Source organism: Corythoichthys intestinalis, chromosome 3 (genome assembly GCF_030265065.1).
Source record: "Corythoichthys intestinalis isolate RoL2023-P3 chromosome 3, ASM3026506v1, whole genome shotgun sequence".
NCBI lineage: Eukaryota > Metazoa > Chordata > Actinopteri > Syngnathiformes > Syngnathidae > Corythoichthys > Corythoichthys intestinalis.
In genome coordinates, this window is record NC_080397.1 from 36,149,219 (window position 1) to 36,165,080 (window position 15,862).

Consider the following 15,862-nt stretch of genomic DNA (forward strand, 5'->3'; position numbering starts at 1 on the left):
CCTTCGCTCCCGGCTGTTTTACTGGATTTTGACTGATTTTGCAAGGCCCACCCACAGAAACTTCTGTTCTATTGCTATTTAAACATGGAAACAATCAAAATAAAGATTAGACTTCTTTCAGCAGGAAAAAAAAGTTATTTCATATCTTTTTCCACTCTTTAGAAAATAGCATTAAAAGATAGCTTGGTTTGAGCAATTTTCCAATTTCTGATTAAAAAACAGAGAAATTGAGCTTTTTGTAAAAGCATATGTTTCAAACATTGACTTTAACACGGCTATTTTTCACTTTTGTGACATCCCAAACATCTGAATGTTTTCGTTCTACAAAATGACATAAACAACAAGACAAATAGTGCTTTTGATTGCAAAGTAACAATTTACTTACACATAACTAAACTATTGAACTGTTGAACTATTTGCGCACATAACAACGGGGAAGGCTCTCGGCTGCTCCCGGTTGAATGAGGTGGCTCCCAGTAATCTGATGAGTCCGGATCAATATCGGTCTCACTTTTTTCATCATCTTCATCGTTGGTTTCAACCCCGGGCTCGGGAGTAACGCAATGTGAGCTCCGCAGAACGCGTGTAGAACCTGATGCTGTTGTGGCCGTCACCGTCTGTCTCATCAAGATAGATTTATTTTTAATCCTTCTTTGACGTTGGTTTTGTTTTCTTTTCAAAACACTCCTCCAGTGTCGTTTGCCTTTTTTTCCCCGATCGTTCTCCACATTTTTCTCATGCATCTACACAAGATCCCTCCAACTTCCATTTCCTGACTATTTTTCTTCACTTCCTTTCTTGGCCCGAGATGCGTTCTTACAAAATGCGCTACTGCCCTCCAGTGGCCAGTTTTATTGTGCATTGTGCATTGCAGTTTAGGTGCAACAAAACCTAGAGATGCCTCTTGTTAAAAAAAAAAAAAAAAAAAAAACGTAAAAGACATAAATATGTTTTTGGGACACTGAAAGAATTAAAAATAGAACATATTTATACGTTTTTGGGAGCAAATGAGTTAATGCACAATTCTGATTTTTTTGTCATATCTGTTTTTTATGCCCCTTCCGACTGCTTTTGTCCATTGAGCCTGTTCAAGTATAATGCATGCACACTAATTCGCAGTCCGAGGTGCACTGAGCAAACTGTCCCGCATGCGCAGGAGCATCAAAACAAATGACTACACATGACATGCACACACACATACGGACAGTTTGTCCCGACTCCCCGCCTTGTAAGTAATCTTGAAATATTGCTCATTCGGTGCAGAGAGAAAACCGAGTGTTCTCAGGCTTATCCTCAACCCATTTAATTTTTTTATGACTATTGTCAAGCCCGCTCTTTCCCCAAAAGCCACGTTCAAGCTAGGCGCTAACGCTAATGCACAGCTACCATACCGCTTTGCCACTCTCGCGCTTTGCTGATGTAATTGCTGCATGAATTCCGATTTGGGGGACTTGACAATTCAGACCGCAGCCACATTCTGGAAAAATGTGGCCCAGATCGGATTTTAACCTCATACGAAAGTGACCTAGATCGGATTTGAAATGGCCCACTCTTTTATGCGACTTTTTCTGTTCAGACCGTGAAATTAATACCTCACTCGAGTCGGAAAAACACAAAAAAAAACTGATTCATGCTTTAAGACCTGCGGTATGAACCTAGCCTTATTGTTGCCTGTAGGTTCTAATTTAGCCAGTAAAGGGATCCTGGTGGTCATAATTCATTTTGAACTTGTTTTGAAGATAACTGGAATTATATTTTGCACTCCTAATAATTGGTCGATTGTTGACCTTAGGAATTTTTCCCTATTGCAAAAACTTATCAAGGCACGAATTAGTGCTGCAACGATTAATCGATTAATTCGAGTATTCGATTAAAAAAAAGATTCAAATTTAGCTGCTTTTAGTATTTGTTAAATTAAAGTGGCGCTGTAATGGTTTATTTTGAAAGTGTTTGCATTTAGTTTATTGATTTGGGTGGATACACAGCCCTCTATTCTGCTTCATTTCACATGGCTGAATCCAGCTGCTCCCTGTTAAGATCAACATGAGCAAAGTTTTTTTTAATGCATTCGTAATTTAGTTTATAGGTATATTTAGCCTTTTGTGTGTGTGTGTGTGTGTGTGTGTGTGAATATGTGTCTGAAACATTTGTTAAGAACATTGCACAAAAAAAATCATAATAAAAGATAAAGTTTTAAAGCATTTAAGCTAGCAGAATTTTGCTATGTAAGTTAGCCAATTGTTCTTTTGTTGTACATAGATCCTTATTTATTTATTTTAGACCGTTTGAGGCTTAGCGCAGGTATTTTAATTTTTCATGTTCCTTATCCGATTATTCGAACTAACTAGTTCATCGATTAATCGACTACTAAAATAATCGATAGCTGCAGCCCTAGCATGAATATCAATAAATGAAATATATATAGGTATGTGTAAACATATGATAACAGATCCGGACCAGTGTTCATCCTCATTATCTTTGACAATGCTTAAAGAAAAATTATCTTCTATTGTAAACAGCATTACTTGTGTTGTATTGACTTTCTGTGTTTTGTCACATCTGTAAGTCCATGAAAAACCTGTAATATACAGTATCAGACCAAACAGCAATGAGTTTATAGGCTGATGTTGTGCGCTCCTGTTCTGACATTTTGGCCCAAATAGAACTGTAACCCTGCGACAGACGGAATGCCAGTGCACACAAACTGAAAAGGTTCATGTGCTAAAAAAAAATCACATTGTCCAAGTGCCCCTATAAAGGTATCTGCACCAACCAGTGCACCATCACCTGGCCTTAGCTAATCAACAGATGCAGAGACTCATGAGAGTAAAAGGGAAAATGACTAGAAATTTAACATGGCTGACAGTCTATGGCAATAGATTTTCTGCTTGTAAATGAGCTTCAAACTTAACCAGCTCAATGCTGCCTGAAAAAGAGAATATGCAGGACATTAATAGTTTATTTTGGCTATTGCATGTTTTAAAAAGCTTTTCCAAAACCTTTTAGATAGCAAATGAAGTATACGCGTGGGTGAAAATGTTCATGAACACATACAGTACATGGTGTTTTTACCAGCTGTCTAGAGTGTCAATACAATTCAAAGCCCCCCCCCCCCCCCACCTTATCACAGAAGTCCGTCTGTTTGTGTGGACTAATGATGATGGTCTCTAATGTTCTTTGAGAAGAAGCAATTAGCTGCTGCTCTCTCCAGACACAGTCTGCACACAAAGTATAGCATTTGCAATAGAGTTTTTCCACTCTGCTTTCAGCGGAGCCATTACCTGGCAATATAGAGCTGTCTGGGGCTTTAGAGGGAATGAGGAGTGCTTTAGATCGCCTGAAATAATTGCATGGAATTCAGTTTTATGACAGTATAGCATGAGGCTGTTTCATATGAGAGGAACAAGCCACCGAAGAAGCAAATGAGCGCGTGGTATATCAGATACTCTCATTCCATTCCATAAAATGTTGAAAAGATAAAAGCAGCTCTGCAAGAATGTCATGTACATCATACTGTATCATTTTATTCCTGACGTACACCTCACATATTTCTCAGAGACAGCTTTTCTTCAACATCACAGGATGTGTGATTGTGAAAATTCAGATAGAATTTGCAGGCCAACGTCCACTCCTTCATCTAGCAGGCTCCACTCATCATTTATTATTTATCACAGAATAACTCAGGCGAATTCATTGTAGGTTCAAGGGGAGCAAGTCGTGACAGAATATTTAATGTGAGGTATCACAAAGGATATGAGCAAATATTTCTTGAGAATTCAGTTATCAATGTTGACCATAACAAGTGCCACGACATTCTGCAGAGTAAAGACAGTTGTAGTGTGTGAATACATGACTTGGCATGGGTATTGAGAGTATAATATTCCTAGTATTTAGACCTGCCAAATAGGGGTGGGAACCTCTTGGTATCTCACGATATGATACGATTTGCGATACAAAGGTCCATCCATCCATCCATCCATTATCTTCCGGTCGGGTCGCTGGGGCAGCAGCTTTAACAGGGAAGCCCAGACTTCCCTCTCCCCAGCCACTTCAACCAGCTCTTCCGGCGGGATCCCAAGGCGTTCCCAGGCCAGCCGAGAGACATAGTCTCTCCAGCGTGTCCTGGGTCGTCCCCGGGGCCTCCCGCCAGTGGGACATGCCCGGAACACCTCTCCAGGGAGGCGTCCGGGAGGCATCCGAACCATATGCCCGAGCCACCTCAGCTGGCTCCTCTCTACGTGGAGGAGTAGTGGCTCGACGCAGAGTCCCTCCCGGATGACCGAGCTTGTCACCCTATCTCTAAGGGAGAGCACGGACACCCTGCAGAGGTAACTCATTTCGGCCGCTTGTATCCGGGATCTTGTTGATACAAAGGTCATGATAACGATAATCTCACTATATGCCGATACAACGATTATCGACAAGTTTCCTATGCGAAATATGGGCGGCGCCATCTTGGAAAATGTCTGGTCTGAACTTCCGCTTTAGAAAGAACAACATGAATTGCGGTTGAAGTAAGCAGTGCGTTGTTATCATGTTAAAACTGCAAAATCAAGCCAGATGAACCCACGGAATCTCTAAAAATGGATTCGGCACGACGTAGATGAGATTGTATGATTGTGATCATCCGTGGACCAAATTATAACAACCTGTAAGCCTTTGTTGACGTGAGATATACATTGATACGCCGGCCACTTGAATGACAAAATAAGGTGAAATTACAAATTAGATTGCATTTGTCGAATGCAGAAGGGCTGACACGGATTTTGTTACAAGGAAATACTACAAGTTGTGTACACACAAACAAAACTAGTATGTCATTCTTTTTTATTGCAGATACTGGTGGCAATATAACATTTGGACAATATGAGTCCATTTCTTGTTTTATTTAAAACGATTGGTGCATGTGCAAAACAAGTCAATAAATCACAATTTATAAATTTATTATTGGAAAAATGGCATACAAGAATGTGATATCATAGAGCAGAGCTTCGGAACCTCGCCAACTTTCACCCGACATTACGGCCTCCCAACAGGCTTTCTCCCGCTGTCCTTGGTAATTCCAGCTCCAATAGTGTATCTTAAAGTTGCTGCAGTTAAAAAGCTCGTAGTTGGATTTCGGGATCAAGCTGACGGTCCGCTTCGAGGCGAGCCGCGGCCTCTCGGCCGTCCCCGGGTAGAATGACATCTCTATATGGTCATCAATGTACAGTAAGTGTTGCTGTGAGGCACAGAAATGTATCTTCCCTTGCCTAACAGCGTTTTCCACCTGTAAACAAACGAACAAAAAAACTTTTAACACTCATTTATGCGTTGACATAATTTTGCCATCTACACGTACTAATTACCAACAGGCTAGCAGCAGATACATTAGTTGTAGTAAATAATATTAAAGATCATCATAATTACAATCATCATCGTAATAACAATATCGAAAGCAACAAGTCATTTCATGCGCAAGATTTTAGCTGTAACATTTTTTGAGCACTGGACACAGGTACAGGTGCAGGTACTGGAATGCCTGAAAGCTTTTCAGGTTCTTGATGGCATTTCCATCCTCTGCCATAGTCAATAAAACAGGATAATTTACTTTTGATCACCCTCGGCTATTTCCTAATGTTGACGTCCCATGTCGAGATGGCATAAGAATGAGGTATTTCCAAATCGTGTCTAGGGTTTTTAGTGAGTGATGCCACTCTAGCGCCATTGATGGTAAAAAATGGTAAAAAATGTGTAAACGTAAGTTGCTTGCAGACATAAGGAAGTAAAGTGGAAGTACCTTGGAAACTTGTCTATAGGTCTGGAAATCTTTCTAGGATACTATACAAAACAACTAATAAACAGAAAAACAAAATCTTCATCCTTCTGCTGCAAGTTTATCACTAGTAGACGTCTAATCCATTTGAACTGGGACAGTGGTAGCAAATGCCAGGCAACGAGGTAATTTTGGGCCTTTTCAGGTCATTACCTGGTGATTTTCAGTCACTTGCTGTTGATTTTGGGTTACAGAACAGGACGTGACCCAGAAATGAGTTGGCAGTGACTCAAATCCAACAGCAAATGACCTGTAAATGCCCTAAAAAGAACAGCAAGTTACCTGTAAATGCCCTAAAATGAACAGCAAGTGACCTGTAAATGCCCTGAAAATCCGAAAGAGAGACTGTGAATGTGAAAGAATAATTTATTCATGCTCATAAAACACATAACTGTTGTGATACTATATTCATTTGTTAGACTGTATTATCTATGTTCTTGCGCTGCACATGTATTTCTTTGAACATAATACAAAGGGTTTCTGTGGACTGTCTTATCTGATTTTACTCCCCCTTGTACCAGCTAGCGCTAGTTTTACAAGGTCGTAACTCACGATGTTTTACAGCTGAAAATCACCAGAGGTGGGCTGTAATAAGTTTGGTTTTTGCTTTCATAATAGGTATCGTTTCATAGTAAGCAACACCGTTTCAACAAGTATATACACCCTTGACTTGTGTATTCTCAGTGTACTCCTGCATGTACACAGCACCTGGCTGGAGCACACAGTGCACCCCTGATATATATCTTGTTCATAAAGTCTTCGAAGCAGGCAATCCTTGGCTGTGTTGATTCATTTCTCATTGAGCTATCTGTTGATACTTTTCTCGGAGTTCAAATTTGAACTTCCCTGACAGTGAATACGCTGGTTTCAAATGAACGAAGGTTCATTCGCCCTTTCCAGTCTTAATGGATTTGGCGCTGAGGGCCGCCGCTGGCAGCCATAGAGTTAACTGAAACACTATTATGATGGAAGATTTGGTAACAACTTGCTGGTACCTTTTTTTTTGTTTGTTTGTTTTTTTTGTTTCAAACATTGACATCTTTTTAAAACGGTATCTCAATTCTTGGCATGAGCGTATCAATAACCTTTTGGGATGCAAAGTATCGCAATACATCCCCATTTTGATATTTTGTCGCACCACTACTGCCAAATCATATTTAATCTAGTCATTCACCTGAGAAATGCTTTGTTGAGAATTAAATGGCTCACTGTATTGACCTCCATTAAGTCAAAGTTATTCACTTGCCAAACAAAATGATCATAACTACTCCTAATGAAATAACCATAAATCTCACCGGTATGATGAGTGGTCTATTGCAAAGGCATGTACTGAAGTCGAGAGAAGCGCTTCCCCTTTTGATGTTTGTACCCAAGCTTCTATGTGCTCAGGGTTGATCTGTCCTTGATTTGAACATACCCTGAAGAAGAAAACACTTTTTAATGCCAAAGTGAAAGTGGAGAGAAAATAATCAACTTGGACAGGCAGTAGTTCAGTCTGTAAGTGTTTGATTTTAGGGGGTTTGAGTCCTTCTCTGGATGCAGCAAAATTCAAGCTAAACTAACTTGTGCCATGTTCCATACATCCAGAACTGATTATGGTGAGGCACAAAGCTGACACAAAGATGAAAACTCCACAATTGAAATTTGTACTTGCAACATTCTGGTGGTTAGGAAGAAAAGTACATATATATTCAGTTTTATACATTTTCAAGTATTTACATCTGGATAAAATGCCTAATTTAAGAGCTAGCACCTCTTCTTTATATCCACCAATTTCAAAACGGCCTAGAAGGAGGGCTCAAAAAGTCACTCGCTTTGTTCTTCTAATTCTTGTTTTTCTTGGTGAGGACACTAACTAAAATACATAGAATTTCCACAGCCGCTCATGCATGCAGCATCCGGCAAATACAGAAGTCCTCCGTAAGGCGCACAGCACATGTGACTACAACGAGGGCTCTACCAAACGATTATATTTTTTCCGATTAGTCTGTAGACTTTTTTAACGATTAGTCGACTAGTCTAATCATTTTTTAATGATCCTGTTATTTTATTTATTTATTTTTACTCATCTTGCAATTACATTTCTGTTGATGATTATTAGTTCACAAAAATGTTTTGGAACACTTAAATTCTTTATTAAAATACAAATAAACACATAAATAACAATAATAAATCACAAATAAACAATGAGGTCAAATACTGATGGCATTAACTACTGCAAAAGAATGGAATGTAAACAGATTCAGAACACTGTGACTTCACTTTTCCAACATGATTAAAAACAATTGATTAAAAACAATTGTTACTTTCTCTTTTTGTGGTATGTCTATATTGTTCATAGGATTAGAGTGAGCACCAGTAGAACAAATAAATGTCATGTATCACCGGAGTGTCGTACGTGAAACAAACTTAATGATGCACGTTGATTCAACGCTTGAGTCGACCGGGCAAATAAATACATTTAAAAAAATAAAAGGACTACGAATTTGAAGTTGTACTATTGCTACGAGAAAAAAAGTCTAATTTATTTTGTAGGGGTAATGTAGCCGTGAGTCGCTACGCACTTTACACAGATGTACCTTTTCTGGGCGCTAAGACGAAGCATGAGTATACATTTTTCTATTGATTATAATTTGATGTAGATGAAGCAAAATAATAAGGATTTCCTTATTTGTAAAACCGATTCTAAAACATACACAAAGATACTTTCAATATTTTTAGCGGAGGCGGCAATGCTCTACTTAAAGTACTTAGCTGCTTATTCACCTACATTAGCCCCTAATACTCTGTCGTACGACCCACCTAAAGGCAACTTCAATAAAAAATGTCGTTATATGAACTTATGATCCGCCAGCTTGTTGTCTCCTGTCGTCTTCCAAAATTGTACCATGATGACGGTGCTTCAGGTGTTCATTCACGGCCGACGTGCTGCCATGGTATGCAAGCTTGGCATTAAAGACACTGCACAGTGTACCCACCTTTTTTTCATTGAAATAAGTCCATGCTTTGGTCACTCTGGTGTGCTTCTTGAACCCCCAGCATCCGACAATTCAACTTTCCACGCATATATTTTCTGTAACCGTCGAAGGGATAATGTACTCGTCGACGCATTCACGTCATTGGTGACGTCGACTACGTCGACTAGTCGGGACAGCTCTACTACACACATTCAATATAAGAGTTGCGGCTAGCATTCTCAGGCAGAGCCGAGCTGTTCCGGTGTAATTGAGCCTTGAGGGTAGAGGTGTAACCAACATGAAAATTAGAGGGTCATCAATGGGTGAGAAACATTTCATTGTGCAGATGAGAAATCCATAAAACGGATGACGGCCTTTGGACAAATTATGGTCAGAATATAATGTTTTCAGCATGTCAAAAACAAAGGAGTTGAAAAAAATGATTGCATATTGAAATATTGATTTGGAATCGCATACATACCCTTGAACACCTCCACTATTTTTTTGAAGATGATGACATTTCTTCTTAAACATTTGAAGAGATCTTAACTCACAACATACATAGATTGATTTTGAATTGGCTTATCTCGTATTGAAGTGTTTTTTTTCATAGCTGTGAGGAGATGCAAATGATGTAATCATCATTCAAGAGAGCAGTTGATCCGATGTTTGGTTTGTCAGCTTTGTTTCTAGTCATTAAGGCAGTTGAAGCAGACGTATTAAAGGGCAGAATGAATCGTCCCATGGTATGAAGCATCAACATTCATTTGTGCTGTTGTTGTCATAGGTCGTTTTTTTTCTTCTCAGTTCCTATGATGATTGTATTTTTGTTGATACCACAGTATGGAAACAAAGGTCAGGCTGCTGTTCAGTTAGTTCGTGCTGTGTTAAGAATCATTTATCGAAAGTAGAAATAAAAAATACATAAATGGCATATTTATATGTATTACACGGAATTGCCTCAGGGCATATTTGTCCATCAAAAAGTGATAGTGTTTTTAATTTTTTTATTTTTTTTTATTTTATTTTATTTATATTTTTTTGTCAGCAAAACTGCATCTGCTGCAACAAAGTGTTTCCTCATGGGGGAAAAAAATGTGAACCATGTGTACGGGCTAAAATCGGGCGGATAAATGTCCCATTAAATATAACCTATATGCAAATTTCAGTGCGGATGTAATAGCACTGTTGGGCCACCGTCTTCCCAATGGGACCAGGGCGGTCACCCGAACCATCCGTGCCCCAATCAACCAGCCCTCATGGAGAGGACAAGGAGATGCCCCTAACTCTGCCCACCAACCCAGACCTTCAACCACTGCAGTAACCCCAATATATTATCTTACCTTACGTATCTCGACATACGATCGCATCAACTTATGATTCTTTCGACATACAACGTAAAATTTGAATCGTCATCGGTCTCAACATTTGATGACATGCTCGAAATACACTTTTCACGACAGGGTCGCAGTTTTATTGTATTTCCGCAAGACGGCAGCACGTCAGGTTTTCTTGTGAGAGAAATCATCATGAGTTGAAATAAGGTTAGTGCAGTTTTTAGTAGTGGTGAAAAAAGGAAGAAGGTGACGCTTACATTTGAAATGAAGAAAGAAATCACAGAAAAATATGAGCATGGTGTGTGTGTGTGAGTGAACTAGGTAGACAACACGGTTCACCGTGTCCTCTACATATTGTCTCTTCCGACCTACGTTCACCAGTAAATTAAGGTGACAATTAAAATGCTTTCTTAATTTGTTTCCATGTGTGTAATGTAATGCATTTGTTAAATTAGACAAAACACGGCCCACCGTATTCTCCTGTACCTGCTCTTTGAATTTGACCTTTTAGCCAGATTCCCGGAATCACGCCAGCCGAACTGCCGGACCCGCGGCAGCACAATTCCAACGACCCGGGCTGGCACAACCCCAACAACCTGGCTAAAAAGCCAAACTTCACGCATTCACCTTAGTTTTAACTAGTGCTGTCAAATGATTAAAAAATTTAATCTAGTTAATCATATTTCAACTGTGTGATTAATCATGATTAATCACATTTCCCTCGGGATGAATAAAGTTGCTCTTCAGGAAAAAAAAAATCTAGGAAAATACTATAATTGACTTAAAATTTGTTTTCAGATGAAATGTATAATGTATCAATGAATTAATACTTAACCAAATAGTTTTAAAATCTTATTTAACAACTCAGCTCCTATAAAATAAATTGTCGGTATTATAGAGAAAAGAGTTTCACAGATTAAAGTGCCTCAGACTAACAATGTGGCTCAAGTACCGTTTGGCATGTTGCCCAAAATTAACTGCCAACTTAAAGAGCAGACAAGCACAATGCAGTAACAATAGCTAGTGTTTCAAAAAATGTGTAAACAACTTGTCTGTTAAATTCAACATTTCACACAAATAAATGCAGCATTTGCAGTTTTACACTAAATGGCCTGAAACCTGTGTGAGATTTAAAAAAAATAATTATAATTTGTCAATTTTCACACACTTAACTGAAAAACATGACACTAAAATGTGTGTAAAGGTGTTTAGAAATACTGCTTAAGTAGCCAGTCATACCCTTTTTTTTTTTTTTGGTCCAGTGGTCTCCTGTCAGTGCAACAAACGTAACTCTAGCTAGTTGCTCCACCTTCGTTGCCTTTTCATTTTCAAAAAGTTCATGAATTTTTGTGGCAATAGTTGCCCGTGAAGGTGTTCCGTATGTTGGGTCGCCCGATGATATCTGGATGAGAACTTCAAGGCCCTTGTCTTCGACTATGTTAATGGGTCTACAGTCTCTGGCTACCCATCGAGCGATAGCAGTAGTCAACCTAGTTGTTGTCCTTTTGTTGACACGTCCGAGTCCGCACTCTGCCAGTGTAGCTAGATGACTTTAGCTTGTGTTTGCGGTGTTAGCATCATTGCTAACACTAGTGAAGATAGGCTTTGCCCGAAGGTGGTACTTTAGGCTAGTTGTGCTTCGATGGAAGGACAGTTCATCACAGCAGTATGTGCACACAACTTTTGTTTTATCCAGATTTCCATTAGGCAGCTTTTTAAAACGGAATTTGCCATGGAGCAGTCCTGGGTCATCATCCTCACTCATCATGGCTGGCTGCATTTTGTCCTGCATTGCCGCGCGGAGAATGTAAACATCACCGTGTGGGACTACGGGAGGCAGTTGTGGCCAAACTTAGTGAGAGCGGTAAATTGCGTTATTTTTTTTTTAATGAGTTAATATTTCCAGATTAATCATGGTCGTTAACGCGTTATTGTTGACAGGCATAGTTTTAACCCATTGTACTGACTCCATTTTAAAAGCTGGAAAAACGCTTCGAAACGCAGGTTAACAATTTATTCCAAGTCGACAGCAATCAAGACAGCAAGGCAAAAACAACACACAGACCCAGACAAAGAGGAAGGCTGAATCCAGGGTCAACAATCAACAAGAGAACAAGAGTTTCCAAGACAAATGACAGCGATTAGTTAAACATTCATTCTTTTAAATGCTCTTAGTAGGTGGGCTGTGGTCCGGAAGAAGGGTGATTTTTTTTTTTGCGTTATTTAGGTTTATTGTCTGTTATGGATTGGGCAAGAGAGTTCGGGCGTTACTGTTGTCAGGGCAATAAGAGTTGGGATTTTGCCAGCCTCAGCGCCACGTGAGTGCTGAGTGTCAACTTCGCAGTCGCGGGTTCCTCCGTTATCAGATGTTCCCTGTGTGAAGAAAGTATATCCTATCATTGTTCTGGACTGTCCATTGTTGGTTACCAGAAGAGCTAATGGTGGGATTTGGTGGTCCAGATGTCTTGGCCATCCCATGCTTGTCTCGCTCTGTCAGCGTCAGTCTTGCTCAGTCAGCTGCAGGACGCGCACGTAGAGTCCCTCCGTCAGCGTGACGTTGTTGATGTTTGTCTTCTCTGGTGATGATAAGGCTATGCTAACCCTGCAACTCTCAGTCATTGACAGCCGGGCTCTTTTGTCTGCCCTCTCATATTATTTATACTCTGCTTATAGTCTACTTTTTTTCCTAAACTATGAGTAAATGCTATTTATTTTATACTGGGTGTGTTACAGTAATACAAACAGTCAAACAGTAAGTACAGGGAAAAATACTAATTCCTTCCCTCCACACGAGCAGTTTCCTCCGACCTCTGTTTGCCAGTTTCTATAAGTTAAGGTTACAATATTTCTGACATAATTTCAGATTAATTTATCATTGATTTGTTTTGCTATGTGTAATTGCTGTTGGTAATTGTACCTGCAGGATTGATTAAGGGTGTCTTACGGGGAAATCTCTCTCTACATACAACCATTTCAACATACAAACCAGGTCCTAGAACGAATGAAATTCGTATGATGTACCACCACTATATGGCGGAAAACACAGACAAGACTGAAAAAGCAGCTCTTTGAAAGAAACGGCTGTATTTTAAGCCAAAACAACTGTTGCGTTTGATAGAACAATATGTTTATATGCTCCCATAGAAGATTCATGGTGCATTAAGGCCCCGAACTATTTTTAATTTGTCCGTTTTACCCTGGAAACTCCGGTTTACAGACGTTGCGCAGCCGCTTTTGTTTCAACCCAGCCATAAAACGAAGGTAATTAATTATATTATTTATTCAAAATGTCTGTCATTTTTAGCTTAGAATCATTAATTGATGTCTAATATTTCGTTTAAAAAAAAAACAACTTAAAAAAAATTATATACTCGCATATATTAAACAAATTACGTCGCAATGAAAAAAATGGTGTCTGTAAAAAGTCACGGATATCTACCTCATAACCATCGCTTAATTGTATTTTTTTTTTTGTTACTGTCATTTCTCCAATATGTTAGATGATAAATAATCGATCCAAACAAAGAAAAAATAGAAAAATGTTTAAAAGGGTAAATATATGAAAAAGAAAATTTCGACCACTCCTTGATGTCTGCGATTTCTGCATCGCGACCCTTGTTATATTACCATGTTTCACCCATAAAATCCCCCAAAAATCCAGCTGTGGTCATTCACAGCTGTGTCTTGACACTTGGCGATACATGCAAAATGGAGTTATTTGATCGTAACAAGGTAAGTACGCAATAATATCTCGTTAAAGTCATTGCATCTTTAATTCTGCTCTTTCATGCTCTCACCTCCCGATAAGGTTTCACTGTTTAAAAAAGTTTTTTTTTTTTTTTTTTTTTAAATGCCCTCCTGTTCAAAAATTTTCTTCCCCCAGAAAATTGAGATTTTAAGCTTTCAAATGATGTATCACTCATGTATATCTACAATTTTGGGAAGTTCGTCAAATTGCGGGTCTCAGAGCGGAACTTCGTCACCTGAGTGTTTTCTGCCATATACATATATTTTATGAAAACATTTTTACATTTGTTATATTTTCATATTTGTTCATATATTAAAAAAATAAATGAAAATGTATTATTTAAATGTATTTCTGTCTCTGCTGCTGAAGAAAATCATTAGGGAATCACTACACACACACACAGTCTCACTCCAAACAATTGTCATAAGTTGAGAACCCCTGACTAGGGTTGAATCAGTTGTGACTGTATCCTATGTGCTTGTGTATCGTTTGAGAGCTACAGTATTTAAAAATAATGTGGAATCAGCAAATTGGATGCATACTTAATTTCAATGTCATTTTATTTTGGTCACAGATCCCCCCCTAAGAGACGGAACAATCAAGTCCAATCTATCAGAGCCTCGCCTTTCCTTGTTCTGCTTGTGGTGTGACGGCACTCACCAACATCAAAGGTACTACCGCCTCTCCCTTCATACCTCCAGCCTTCTTTAATCACTTGGTTCAGCTCATCATTGCAGCAATTATGTTTCCTGACAGTGTTTTTAGTTTAAACATCCAACACATGCCTTTCCCTGTAATGCCTCCTCTGGGGACTGGCTCACTTTGCTAGTTAGGGGCTTGTTGATTGTTATTTCAATATGTTTGTTTTATCCCCTCCAAGAAACTGTTTCACTGGAATAATTTACACAATTACAATGCGGTAAATATGTTTGTTTCATTTAAAAAACAAAACAAACAATGAAACAGGCAAACTTATTTATAGAGTAAGATAAACCTTTACAATATGCTCCAACTGTCAAACTACTGAGAATCAAGTCAGATTTGTAGCTAGTAAAGTAAAATATTTTAAAGGTGTGCCTGTGCACCACTTTGTACTGTGGAAGGAATACACGTACACCGTTAAGGTGAAAAGCAGACGTCTTCAAAGAGTAATATTATGCTATCACTGCATGGCCATCGGATTTGATCAGCAATAGCACCTTTTGAAACCTGTTACAAAATATTGCATCAACATTATTTCTAAAGCCTGCGTTGTCTTTGTGAGAATACGGAGGTTTCAATTGTTAATGAAAAAGCATTTGAGATTTATGAAGCACCCATGAAATAATGTCTGTTTTATATTAACAGTATTATTTTTTAGTAGTATGTAGAACTTATGGTATTGAGCATAACACTCGATTTGTTCAGCTTCTACTCTCCACATGTTTGGAGACCACCATAAGAGTGGTGATGTGTGATTCATGATGAAACCAAGTCCTGACACAAATTGTTGTGGTGAGGGTGTGCAAGTTATTGATGGTACCCTGTAAAATCAAGTACAGTCAAACTGTACTTACTAGACACCAGTGTTGTTTTTGGCAGCCATTTTAATTTTTGTCTTAGTCTTAGTATTTTGGAAGAAAATACTTACCGTATTGGCCCGGATATAAGACGGCCCTGATTATAAGACGGCCCCCTCTTTTTCAAGACTTAAGTTTGAAAAAAGACTTTTTAAAAACCAAATTAATTTTTATACAGAAAATAATTACAGTACATCTGAAACAAATGATTATAACAATATACTTGAGAGAAAAGCATGTTATTTTGCCTCATTCAAATCTTAATATCTGAACATTTAAATATGTAAACTAAAGTGCAGTCACATTCGTAAATGAATGGCTTCTGGTTTTTAAAATGTAAATAAACCATAATCAGTGTTGGGAGTAACGCCGTTGCGTTATTTTTTCAGTAACGGGGTAATCTAACTAATTACTTTTTCCGCCGTTACAACGCCGTTATCGTTACT

The 15,862-nt window shown here is 38.7% G+C and overlaps 1 protein-coding gene across 2 annotated transcripts in view; it reads left to right on the top strand.

Annotated features, from left to right (window-relative positions):
• The window catches only part of arvcfb (ARVCF delta catenin family member b), a 346,624-nt gene that overhangs the window by 106,107 nt on the left and 224,655 nt on the right, over positions 1–15,862 (top strand). For both annotated transcript variants that reach the window (XM_057831628.1, XM_057831631.1), the window contains exon 2: positions 14,432–14,528. The gene's annotated coding sequence lies outside the window, so the exon portion shown is untranslated. The remainder of the gene's footprint in view (positions 1–14,431; positions 14,529–15,862) is intronic.